This window comes from Anomaloglossus baeobatrachus, chromosome 5 (genome assembly GCF_048569485.1).
Source record: "Anomaloglossus baeobatrachus isolate aAnoBae1 chromosome 5, aAnoBae1.hap1, whole genome shotgun sequence".
NCBI lineage: Eukaryota > Metazoa > Chordata > Amphibia > Anura > Aromobatidae > Anomaloglossus > Anomaloglossus baeobatrachus.
In genome coordinates, this window is record NC_134357.1 from 21,556,769 (window position 1) to 21,570,139 (window position 13,371).

The window sequence follows — 13,371 nt, forward strand, 5'->3', positions numbered from 1 at the left end:
CATTGATGATACTGGGACACCATGAAGCATGATACTGGGGGAACCATCATGAATTATACTGGGGGCATCATCATGGATGATACTTTTGACACCATCATGCATGATACTGGGGGCACCATCATGGACTATATTGGGAGCACTATCATGATACTGGGGCACAATCATGCACAATACTGGGGGCACCACCATGGATGATACTGGGGCACCACCATGGATGATACTGGGGCAACATCATGGGTGATACTGTGGGCACCACCATGGATGATACTGGGGGTAACATCATGGATGATACTGGGGGTTCCACCTTGGACAATACTGGAGGCACCATCATGGATGATACTGTGGGCACCATCATGAACAAAACTGGAGGCACCATCATGGACAATACTGGAGGAAGCATCTTAGATGATACTGGGGCACCATCAAGGACAATACAAGGGGCACTATCATGGACAATACAGGGGGCACCATCATAGATGATACTGGGGACACCATGGAGCATGATACTGGGGGCACCAACATCAATTATACTGGGGCACCATCATGAACAATACTTGGGACACCATTATGCATGATACTGGCGGTACCATCATGAATGAAACGGGAACACCATCATGGAATATACAGGGAGCATTATCATGATACTGGGGCAAAATGATGGATGATACTTGAGGCACCATCATACATGTTACTGGGGCACCACTATGGATGATTCTGGGGGCACCACAATGCACAAGACTGAAGGCACCATTATGCATGATACTAGGTGCACCATCTTGGAAGATGCTGACAGACACTATCATAGATGATACTGGAGGCACCATCATTGACAATACTGGAGGCACCATCATTCATGAAACTGGGGGCACTACCATGGATGATACTGGAAGCACCATCATGCATGAGACTGGGGGTGCCATCAAGAAAGATGCTAAGAGATACCATCATGAAATATGCCATATTGGCATCTAGAAATGGGAGACATTTGTCATAGTCAATGGTAATCCAACAAATAGAAACAGATATCATGATAATGAATTGTTAGAATGAATACTGAAGCTAGGAGGGAAAGACGGAGATACGGAAAATTATAAATAGTTGAAACTAGATGGATATTAAGATAATTTTTTGACTGGATGAGATGTGTTCTCCATTAAGCATCATTTTTCTAGTAGTGAAGCATTTTGAAGAATCACATATTATGACCTAGGATGACGCATGGCTTAATTTGTCCAATATTATATGAACTCAAGGAAAAAGAAATCTGTCTGTGCTTCCAACAGAACCAGAGGCAGAATGAGGTCCAGTATGGGCAGCATGTAGTGGATCCATACCACGTAATAAGGCTATATTAATAGACCAAATAGAATCATAGAATAATAGAGTTGGAATGGGCCTCCGGGGTCATCTAATCCAACCCCCTGCGCAAAGCAGGAGTCACTAAATCATCCCAGACAGATGTCCGTCCAACCTGTTTTTAAAGACTTCCATTGAAGGAGAACTCACAACCTCTCGTGGCCGCCTCTTCCACTCATTGATCACCCTCGCTGTCAAAAAGTTTTTTCTATTATCTAATCTGTGTCTCCTCCCCATCAGTTTCATCCCATTGCTTCTAGTTTTTCCTTGTGAAAATGAGAATAAAGCGGACTTTACACTCTGCGATATCGTTAATGTTTTATCGTCGGGGTCACGTCGTTAGTGACTCACATCCGGCGTCATTAACGATATCGCAGCGTGTGACACTTATGTGCGACCTAAAATGATCGCAAAAGTGGCCAAAATCGTTTGCCGCGGAGAGGTCGTCCTAAAACAAAAAATCGTTCTCTGCTAATTAGCGATGTTGTTCCTCGTTCCTGTGGCAGCACACATCGCTGTGTGTGACACCACAGGAACGAGGAACATCTCCTTACCTGCCTCCACCGCCAATGCGGAAGGAAGGAGGTGGGCGGGATGTTTACGTCCCGCTCATCTCCGCTCCTCCGCTTCTATTGGCCGCCTGCCGTGTGACGCCGCTGTGACGCAGCACGACCCACCCCCTTAGAAAGGAGGCGGATCGCCGGCCAGAGCGACGTCGCAGGGCAGGTAAGCCGTGTGACAGGGGAGTGCAATTTTGTGCGCGACGGGCAGCGATATGCCCGTGTCGCACAAACGATGGGAGCTGGTACGCACACTAGCGATATCGGTACCGATATTGCTACCATGTAAAGCCCCCTTAACACTGATCCCTCTACAGTGTGACAGCCTTTAAGATATTTGTAGACAGCTATTAGGTCTCCTCTCAGTCTTCTCTTTTGCAAGCTAAACAATCCTAAATCCTGTAACCGTTCTTCATAGGACATGGTTTGCAGACCAGTTACCATTCTAGTCACTCTTCTCTGAACTTGCTCCAGTTTGTTGATGTCTTTTTTAAAATGTGGTGCCCAGAACTGGACACAATATTCCAGATGAGGTCTGACAAAAGAGGAGTAAAGGGGGATAATGACTTCTTGTGATCTAGACTGTATGCTTCTGTTAATACATCCTAGAATGGTGTTTGCCTTTTTTGCTGCTGCGTCACACTGTTGACTCATGTTCAGTCTGTGATCTATTAGTATACCTAAGTCTTTTTCACACATGCTGTTGGATAGCTCTATTCCTCCCATGCTGTATATTCTCTTTTCATTATTCTTGCCAAGATGTCTGACTTTGCATTTCTCCCGGTTAAAAACCATTCTATTAGTTACTGCCCATTGTTCCAGCTTGTTTAGATCTTGTTGAATCCTCTCTCTCTCTCTTCTCTAGAATTAGCTATTCCTCCTAGCTTTGTGTCATCAGCAAATTTAATCAGTTTACCCTTAAAACCTCCATCTAAATCATTGATAGAGATGTTGAACAACACAGGGTCCAGGAGAGAGCCCTGTGGTACCCCACTGGAGATAGTCGTCCAACTGGATGTGCAGCCATTTATGACTACTCATTGACTCCGATCACTAAGCCAGTTACGAATCCATCTAACAGTTGCCTTGTCCATTCCACACTTGGTCATTTTTTCAATAAGTATTGTATGAGATACTTTGTCAAATGCTTTGCTGAAGTCAAGATATACTATATCTACTGCCTTTCTCTGATCCACCCAGTCAGTGATTTTGTCGTAGAAGGAAATTAAGTTACATTAAATACATTAAATTTATTAAAAAATATTATGAAGAATATATATATATAATGAAAAAGACGACTGGACATGAAGTCAATGAAAAGTCAAGTTGAGGATGGAGAAGGTAAGAAGTTCAGATGCGGAAGTGTGGTAGAAGGATGATAGGAAATTCAGAAGGACTCATTATGAAACTAAGATCAAAGAGGATCTTCAGTGATAATGAGAAACAGAGGAAGAAACTCAGATACCGAGCACAATGGTTGAAAGAGAAACCTAACATCTTTAACCAGTTATGGATCAATAGAACACATTTGTAAGTTCACCCTCTATATATGGGATACAGTCAGATGGGGCTTTATGGTGGAGACAAATCCTTGTATGTGTAGATGGACATTGGATTCATAGACCTTCCACTTTTGTGAAGTTTTTGCTCTTCTAAATGTCTTTGTGACCTCGTATGGAGCTGCTCTTAATTTCGGAAGTGGAACAGCCCTTATCATCCTGGGTAAGTGTTGAACAATCTTTTTTTTCTGTTTTTATTCCATAAATGTGTAAAAATCCACTTAGAGTCAGTTAGGCTAGAATAAACTTCATCTACTGCCGACTATCTAGTTCTTGAATTGGCCGTTAATCCTGTGTAACTATCAAGCGTATTTCGGAGAAGGGACGATCCTTTCCGTTTTAGGTCAGTATTTTTGTAGTTTCTATTTCATTCATGAATTTTTGTTTTAAATCTGAAAATAAAAAATAATCTGGTTGCAATTTTTTGGAGACATTGGATGACCTAGATATAGCAAAAAACATTGCCATATATGGAGGAAATGGTATAATTGATTTACCAGGTTAGATCTTCCTAAAGCCTAGTGATTCCATTTTTGGGGTAACCAAGAGTAATTATGTTTTCTCTATAAGTGATCTATTCTCTGTTCTATTCTCATCTTTCTTGAGATGTTTTCCATCCAAAATTGTTTATGGTCTCTCCAGATGAGATTTGGCATAATATTTCCAAAATGAAATAACCCTTTGGTCTGGTTGCAGGTGTACCTCACATGGACAATGGTCCAAAGTTAAAAGAAACCAACAATTTTTTATATTTCCATTCAGGAAATATTACTAAACTTTATATAAATAAATTGATATGGGTTCACATTTTTGGAAATTTAATTGGACAATTATGGTACAAATCAAGAACAAAGTAAGGGCGACCAAGTTTTTAGAGCAGACTTTGTCTTTGTGACAAACACTGCTGCTTACTTCGGTGGAGGAACAGTGGTTAGTGTTTTGGGTAAGTTTTTTTAGTCTGGATATAGTTTTTATGAAGCTTTGCTACACTATGAATGCTCAGAAGCTGGAATTTGGAGCTGGAACAGCCCTTTTTGTGCTAGGTAAGGACCATGCTACAGACCTCAAGGTAGGTTTTCGAAGAGAGTCAACTCTCTGTGACAACCTCTGCTGCTTACTTCGGAGCAGGAACTGTAGTCAGTGTTTTAGGTAAGTTTTAATGGTCTCCAAAAAGTTCTTCAACCCAAACTGACTGACGTTTTTGACTGAATATGCTTTCTGTGATGGTTAAGTAGGCTTAGAAGATCTCTCCTAACTTTGGAGAGAGGTTTTCAGGAAGGGTTTTGCCTCTGTGACAAACTCTGTTGCTTACTTTGGATCAGGAACAGTAGTCAGCATCTTGGGTAAGATTTGTATGATCCGTGTGACCTGAAATCAGTCAAATAAGGTGTAAATGTTAATGGTTTGAAAAAAATGGAAGTTTTTATACAGTCATTATTAGCTGTGAGCAACCAGAGGCAAGATTTTGGACCTGGAACGATCCTTTCCGTGTTGGGTAAGATGATTGAGAAGAACACATTGCTTCTGTAAAAAAAGTCAATGGAAATTAAATTTTTTGAAACGAGACATTTTTGAGGATGAGATATATATATATATATATAAACGTGTGTGGTAGGGTTGTACAGAGTTACATGATGATATAAGGTATTAAAAAATAACCCATTCCCAACATTTCGACTGTTACCTGTGCAAAATTAAAAAAAATACTAGAAATAGCAACAAACTTAAAATTTAATTGCTCAAAGAGTCTAAAATTAGTGGCTTACTGTTACTGCAAAGAAAACCAGAGAATATAAATAATTTCTATCAGTACCAATGAGCCTAATCCAGATTTGGTGCTGGCTCTTCTCGGTGTGTTCCTATGACACCCAATATTTTGGTGGAGGGACTTTGCTGCATGTCTTGGGTAAGTCACTATATGACTTCTAAATTTTAAGTGAAAGGATTTACATTATGAAATATTCAGGGGGTCTGACTCCAAAATTGTGTAAGGTATGGGCTCGATGTAGGTTAGGAGATTTTTTTTATCGAAGGCTCTCCAAAAATTTATGTAAACATTTACTGTAAAATTGTCAACTTTTAGTATATACATTATTGGTAGATGTTGAAATTGAGTTTGACAATGGAAGCGTAAATGAAGTAGAATTCTTAACCAGTATGAGGCCAGTATTACCATTTCAAAGCCTTCCAGTGTGAGCACCTGGAGGAAGCTGTGGATTTTATACAGAGATAGTTTGCTGTGACTAGTGGCGCAAACAGACAGTTTTTTGGAGATGGAACTATCCTATCTGTGCTAGGTGAGTAGATTATTCAAAGCCTATTAATTACATTTTTAGGATTGCAGTCATTGTTTTCTGTTTTATGGCACCTTGTATGAATAGAATATAATCCTTCCAATGAAAGTTAGGTCAAAAGATGCAGCATTGTACCGGCATAGTCGGAGCTCTAAAACACTCCTCAAGATTCATTATCAAAGAGTAAACTAAGTTCTACGTGAATAGATCTCATATATTATGAGTTCTCACGAGCTATAGCTTAAGGACTGGGCTGTCCATGTCCATACATCATATTCTATGTAAGCCCTGTGGTTCAAAACATGGAGAACCTCCAAAGAGATGGTCAGACCTGTCCTCCAGACAGCCAAAGTTTTGACTTGTGACTAGAGTGTCCTAAGCATGGCCAATGTGGTTCATCAGAAGACAGCCTTTGGTCACTTGATGTTGGACTTTACCTTTCTTGTATTTAGTTAACAGTAAGCCCTCTTTGGTTGATCTATTGTACCCCAATCAGATACAAGACAAGAGCAAACCATTAAAATCTTACCGTAAAGCTTGTTTTTAAGCAATTTTGTCATAACTTATAGGTCAAGAAATGATCTATCTATACCTTATAGATAGCAAGATAGAAGAAACTTCCAGCACTACCAAACATGTAATACGCTTTGCTGAAAGACCTAAGTTCAGACACCTGTGACCGGAGAAATGCTGGTGCTCAGCACAAGTCTTCAAGCCAGTTTATCCACAAAATGGAGAGAAAAATGCAGCACTCACCATTAGTGAAGTCACAAACTTTATTCTTCAGTCCATCACAACTTACAGGTAGGGTAGTAGGGAGGAACGGGGGATGCCAGGACGACCAAGTCCACGCTTCAATAGGTCCTGTTAAAGGGGGGACTTGGTCTCACAAAACGCCCATTGTCCTGATGTCCCCTGTTCTTCCCTTCTGCCCTACCTGTAAGTTGTGATGGACCGAAGAGTGGTGAGTGCCACATTTTTCTCTTCATTTTGTGGATGTACCTAGTTTCTGAGTAATATCTAGAACAGTCTTTGAAGAAAGATCTGATCAAGGATTTGTTGAGATTAATGTAAAATTTGAAAGACTAACAAAAAAATGGAAAGGGTCTTTTAATATCGGAGTGTTGCATGGTGAGATGGTGCCTCTGTTGTGTATTTTGGGAGTGGGACCACTATTAATGTTTTGGGTGAGTACATGGACTGTAGAAATAGAGGCTATCACTGTTATTAGTCAGTGATTTTTTTCTAATGGTATGTGTGATTATGGAGGGGGTCATTTTTTTTCAAGGTTTGGTATCCTGATTAGGGCTTTTCGCGAGGACAGTTGGGGGCAGCTAAAGGGGTAAGATTTAGTATCAGCATTTCTGGCTGTGAACGGAAATGAAAGACAATATTTTGGAAGTGGAACAATCGTAAATATATTAGGTAAGTTATTCAAATTAAGAAATTATACCCTGTAAGTAGGAATTAATCTAAATTTTAGTAAAGAACAACCCATTATTGTTACACTGGGAAGTTAGAAATTTGTGATAATAAGTTAAGTCAAGGAGTAAGACCAAGATAAATGACTGTTGGTACAAGAGTATAAATATCCAAAATAAAATATAATATGAAAAAACGTAAAAAGATTAAGAATAGATAACTACAAAAAAAGAAATTTATATAAACAAGTACTGAAACACAATGTCTTGTCTTTTTGATTGTCGGATGTTCGTTGCTAATGGAATCCCAAATAGTTTTGGATCCACAAAATTTTGAAGCGAATTTGGCCAAAATGTGGTCTGCCATTGATAATAACCATTATAGCATGGTAGATGTTAGTTAAAATCAACCAAACAAACAAAACAATAATTTAGAGTTATCGGTTAATAAAGCCTGGAACATAAAAATGAGAAAATAGCCTCAGATGCCTAAAAATTAGCAAGAAATTACAAACTTAAGAGGAAAAAAAAAATTATTGAATGAGCCCATCCAAGGACAAGGGAAGACTTTTTTGTAGCAGAATATAACATTGTGGGTAGTGGGGGCACCATGATTGAAATTAATATAAGCGCTTTACAAAAACTCTGTCCTTGGAGTATTGCAGAATTCTCAAAGATGGGACAAAACCAAGCTTCGAAGCAGGTAGAAAGACCAAAGTTGACCCAGGTGGCTATGAATATGTGTGAAAAGTTGTCCATATAGTTTAATCTTGAGCTCAAAGAAAGCTTTAAATTATCCTAAAAAAACCTAGTGATCGTATTATGGGATGGTAAGATAGTCCAATAAAGTAAGAAGCTACAACAATTGGATGAATGTAAGGGTAAGGACATAGGCAGGACTTATAAAAAGACAACAAATATTCACTTAGGTCTTGTGATTCATGGTTTTGAATGTGAAGGTGTTTTTTTAGTGGGATTACATACTGTGCAGGAACTTCTGTTGCTTACTTTGGAAGTGGAACAGTTGTCAGTGTTTTGGGTAAGTTTTGGGAATTAGTTAAGTTTTTATACAATGTTGTGCTGCTGTGAACAATGCTGCCAAGCAAGAATTTGGTGGAGGCACCATATTATCAGTGCTAGGTATGTAATAAAGTTTTATTTCTTCTTTCATATCACTTTATATCCTTAATATCAAAACCAGGCTAGAATTTACGATCTTAGCAGTAACATTTGTCTTAAATTAGATGAATTCTCAAGAGAGCCACTTGGAAAACAATTTATTTAGTTATATCTTTAAGAAATTAGCAAGATATTACTTGATTTAAGTACCTAGATCGATATAGGGGAGATTTAGTATAGTGGTTTGCAACTGTGAATGCCGAGAGACAGTATTTTGGAAGTGGTACAATCCTGAGTGTGTTAGGTAAGTGTAAAAAACCTAAATCATAAAACATTGATATCTTGCTACCTCCTATTTCTAAATTGATATTTAATGTCATTCTTAAATTTGAATTTATTTAATTTGTTCTGCCCATCTCATTTTGGAAGCTAGTATTCAATAATAATCACTGTCAAAAATATAAAAAATGATTAAATGTTACATTGTACTGTATATCTGTATAAATCTTGTAATGTATTTTTAATATTAAGGCACATATCACATTAAAAAAAATAATTTGAAAAATTATTTGAAAAAAAAATAATACATCATAAAATGTCTATAGAAAGACAAGTATATTAGCAATTTTACAAAATCTCTCAACACCTCTTAGGCTGTTTTTACACGTCTGATATTCATGGTCTGAGTACAACCCACAATGTCTGGACCAGTCGTGTATCTACTGACCCAAACTTAAAACCTTCATGTATGCCTATGAGGCGGTTGAGTATGAGTCAGAAGACCCCCGGCTGATCTTGACATTGTGATCAGTGAATGTCAGATATGTGAAAACTCCTAAGGGTTTGATATTTTCTAATTTGGCTCACTGCAATAAGTTAGGAAAAATATGTTTGGGTTCTTTTGGCTGTAACATGGGCATTAATAAGTTGCTCCAGCCGGCTACTATATAGTATATTGCCTGTACAGTATATACAGTAAAGTATATTGCCTACTCTATGATCCCAAAATCTGTAAAAAGTCACTAAAGTAACATATATTTTCTATACCCAAAAAAACTGAGCTCCAATAAATCTGTTAAAAGTCACATGTAAAAAAGTTAACTCAAAAATCGCAAGCCCGAAAAATCATGTTTTTGTAACATGACATAATATTGTGGGGACTGGGGCAGCACCATAATAAAAATTATAGCCTTCTCTTTACAAAAATCTCCTCTTGTGATTGTATGAGCTGACTTCATCTATGAGCCGGAAGGAATCAAGGAAAACCTCATTGTGAATGGTTGAAAATGAATCCATGTATGTAATAGAACTTCCCTATATACAATGAAATCCAAGAATTGTCAAAAATTCAGCCCCTCGTATCATAGTGTCCAATGGCCTCCACGAGGTTTCCGATTTAGTCTGACCCACTGTGACAACCTCCACCGTCTACTTTGGAAGTGGAACCATTGTCAGTGTGCTCGGTAAGTTTGTTTGATATTATGACCCAAAAATAAAAAAGGGAAAGTTTTTTAAAAGTTTAAAGGGTTTTTAGACATAAGTATTTGGCTGTGAACTCTGGAAGCAAGCAGGAGTTTGGACAGGGGACAATAGTTTCAGTGCTTGGTAAGTTAATTAGAAGTAATTAAATTAGAGTTTATAAAACAGTTCTTTACATATCGCACATGTTTATATACAATCGGATACTTTTATTTTTTTCATTTTTTTTCTTTTTTAATGTTATGCTTTGTATATCTATCTATCTATCTATCTATCTATCTATGTATATATATATATATATATGTATATATATATATATATATATATATATATATATATATATATATATATCTCCCTGCTTAAGTGTTCCCTTTATTTTTTTGAGCAGTATATATATATTTCAGAAAATACTCAATAATTTTGGATCGTCTCGCTCAGCACAGTTAAAAATAATTATTTAATGATAATATTGATCAGTAAAGATGGGAAAAAAAATCGGAAAAAAATGTGATATTCGTAGAGAAAGGTCATTTTGATAGTTTATCAAGCTACAATTTTGTATTTATATTGTGATGTAATCCTTACCTTTTCATGGTTAGTGGTAATGACAAAATAATGTGTTTAATGAATGCAAAAAAATGTTTGATGTTTTTGTTCTATTTTTGACTTTTGCTAGGTCTCAGTATTTTATATATTCTTTTATATAAATATATATTTTAGTAATATAATGTATTATTAATGATTTGTGTTATTTGGCTCTTAGTACATAAATTTATTTTTTCTAAAAAAAAAATGTTTTTTTTAATTTAGTTCTAAAAAATATACTTTTTGGTGACGTCATATATTTTATATTTTAGATTATCTTATTCCTAGAATTTTTTATAGCTGTTTTGTCATGGCTTGCACTAAATAGTGGTGATAGAGGTTGAAATAAGGTTTATGTTAGACATATTGGTGTTACATAGTCTACTAAAACCCGAGGCTCAGGTCAGACACATGGCTAAATTTAGGCTTTATAGTTGTATGACGTTATGATATATAAACCATAGATTATATATAGGTTATAGGCAAATTAGACATATAAAGTCAATAGCTGCACTCTGAGATGCTAAGGTATACAGACATTGAATATAGGAACTTGGACATGCATTACCACTAAGGGAATATATGTAAAAATTGAAACAGCATATAAAAAGGCCAGTTTTTTGCAAGCCCAGCTGCCAGCGTCAAAGAGTATCTTGTATACTGAGTCCCTACCTAGTGATGTCTTTATCTGGGCAGAGTAGCCTATAATTTTACGGTCGGTCATGTTTTATGTGAGCTCAGCAGCCAGCATCCAGGCGAATCTCGTGTGCTGGCTGGGTCCCTACCTAGTGATGACTCTATGTACAATTTTATGGTCGGGCAAGAACCTTAAACTAGGAAATAAAAAAAATCACCTTAAGTTGATGAATAGGAGTGCTCAGTCAGAAGGCATGACCCCATAATCCAAAATAAGAAAACTGATAGCACTTCCTAACAGACAAGTGTGAACAGGTGCATACTGAATCTGAAACAAACTAACAGATAAACAGCTGCACTCTGAGATGCTAAGGTATAAAGACATTGAATATAGGAACTTGGACATGCATTACTGCTGTCAGTTTTCTCATTTTGGATTATGGGGTCATGCCTTCTGACTGAGCACTCCTATCCATCAGCTTAAGATGATTTTTTTTCATTTCCTAGTACCAGGTTCCTGCCTGCTTATACAACTATAGCCTGTTTAGCCCAGATAGGGGCATCACTAGATAAGAAACTAGCATACAAGATACACCTTGATGCTGGCATACAAGATACACCTTGATGCTGGCTGCTGGGCTCACATAAAACTGGCCCTTTTTTATACACTGTCTCAATTTTTACATTTATTTCATTAGCATTAATGCATGTCCAAGTTTCTATATTCAATGCCTATATGCTTTTGCATCTCAGAATCCAGCTGTTTATTTGTTAGTTTATTTCATGTTCAGTATGCACCTGTTCACACTAGTCTGTTAGCAAGTGCTATCAGTTTTCTTATTTTGGAATATGAGGTAATGCCTACTGTTCAGTTTAAGGTGACTTTTAGCTTGTTAATTTCCTGCTCACCCATAAAATTGTGGTGAGCCCAGATAGAGACCCAGTATGCGAGATACGCCTTGACACTGGCTGCTGGGCTTGCATAAAACTGGCCTTATTTATACGCTAAGTGTCTCAATTTTTACATTTATTTCATTCACATTAATGTATGTTTAAGCTCCTATATTCCATGTCTGTATACCTTAGTGTCTCAGAGTGCAGCTGTTTGTCAGATTATTTTATGTTCAGTATGCACCTGTTCACACTTGTCTATTAGGAAGTGCCACCAGTTTTTTATTAAGTATAGAATGCAGGCATCTTAGTCCTTTACTCTTTCTCATTAATTATTTTGTTACTTTCAAGTATGGAGTTATTCAAATTATAAAACTATGGAAGGCTTAAACGTTTGCTGATTCATTCACCATCTGACAAATTTCACACTTTGGAATTGTCCTTTCCCTATCTTGATAGCAATGTTTATTACTTTTTTTTTACTGAAATAGAGTAGATTATAAAAGGACGTGAGAGCTGCAGGAGGAGCCACAGCCTCGAGAAAATATATAAGGCTATGCCTGGTTTAATGGATTAAGTGGAAATGTCATTGGTACATCACAAACCAATCAATATCTCATATCTAATCTCATAGAATTGCCCTGCACCTCGACGTGCGTTTCACCTCAACTTTGTCGGGAAGTGCAGTGACAGTAAATTTGGCTGGTTAAATAGCCAGAGACCATCACTTACCCACAAATAACACCTCATTAGAATATCTCAGGCGTGTCCACAGAAACTGGAGTGAACTATTTACTACATTATATTGAATATATTGATTGTGCATGACTGTCCTATTTGTATGTGTGTATATTAAATATGTAGTGGTTGCACTGTGTTTCATGGGGTTTATTGTGCTTGTGCTTTGCCCTCTCTTTATCCCTCATCTGATATGGTGACCTCGACTCCCCGCTGGAGCATGCACCGGCTGTCTTGATGCTTCCTCCTCCTCCCTGTCTGGTGTCCAATCGGATTTTCGGGTCATGCGCATGCGTATCCCGACTTCCGGGACACCGGGCGTGGTGGTGAATGATGCATTGGGAAGCGGACGCGTGCCATTGATTGTGAGCGTGTAATGGTTTCTGGCTATATAATGAGCCAGATTCACTGTCCCTGAACCTCCCGACAAAGCTGAGGTGAAACGCGCGTCAAGGTGCAGGGTAGTGTGACCAACAATAAAAAAAATGATATCTGTCTGAGTATATTGGTGTATTAAGACATTTATTGAAAATTCTAAACCAATTCAAGTGAATTATAGGGTTATATGTACTTTGACGGACTTGGTTATTTGAGAGTTTTTGTTATTTTTATTATGGATTTTGATATTCAAGTGGTGTTCAACCTAATCAATGACCTATCCTAAGAAAAAACGCCAGTTGATAGGATACTCCTAAAAAAAGCTTTTACAGACTTTGTTTGGTTTGTTTACTTT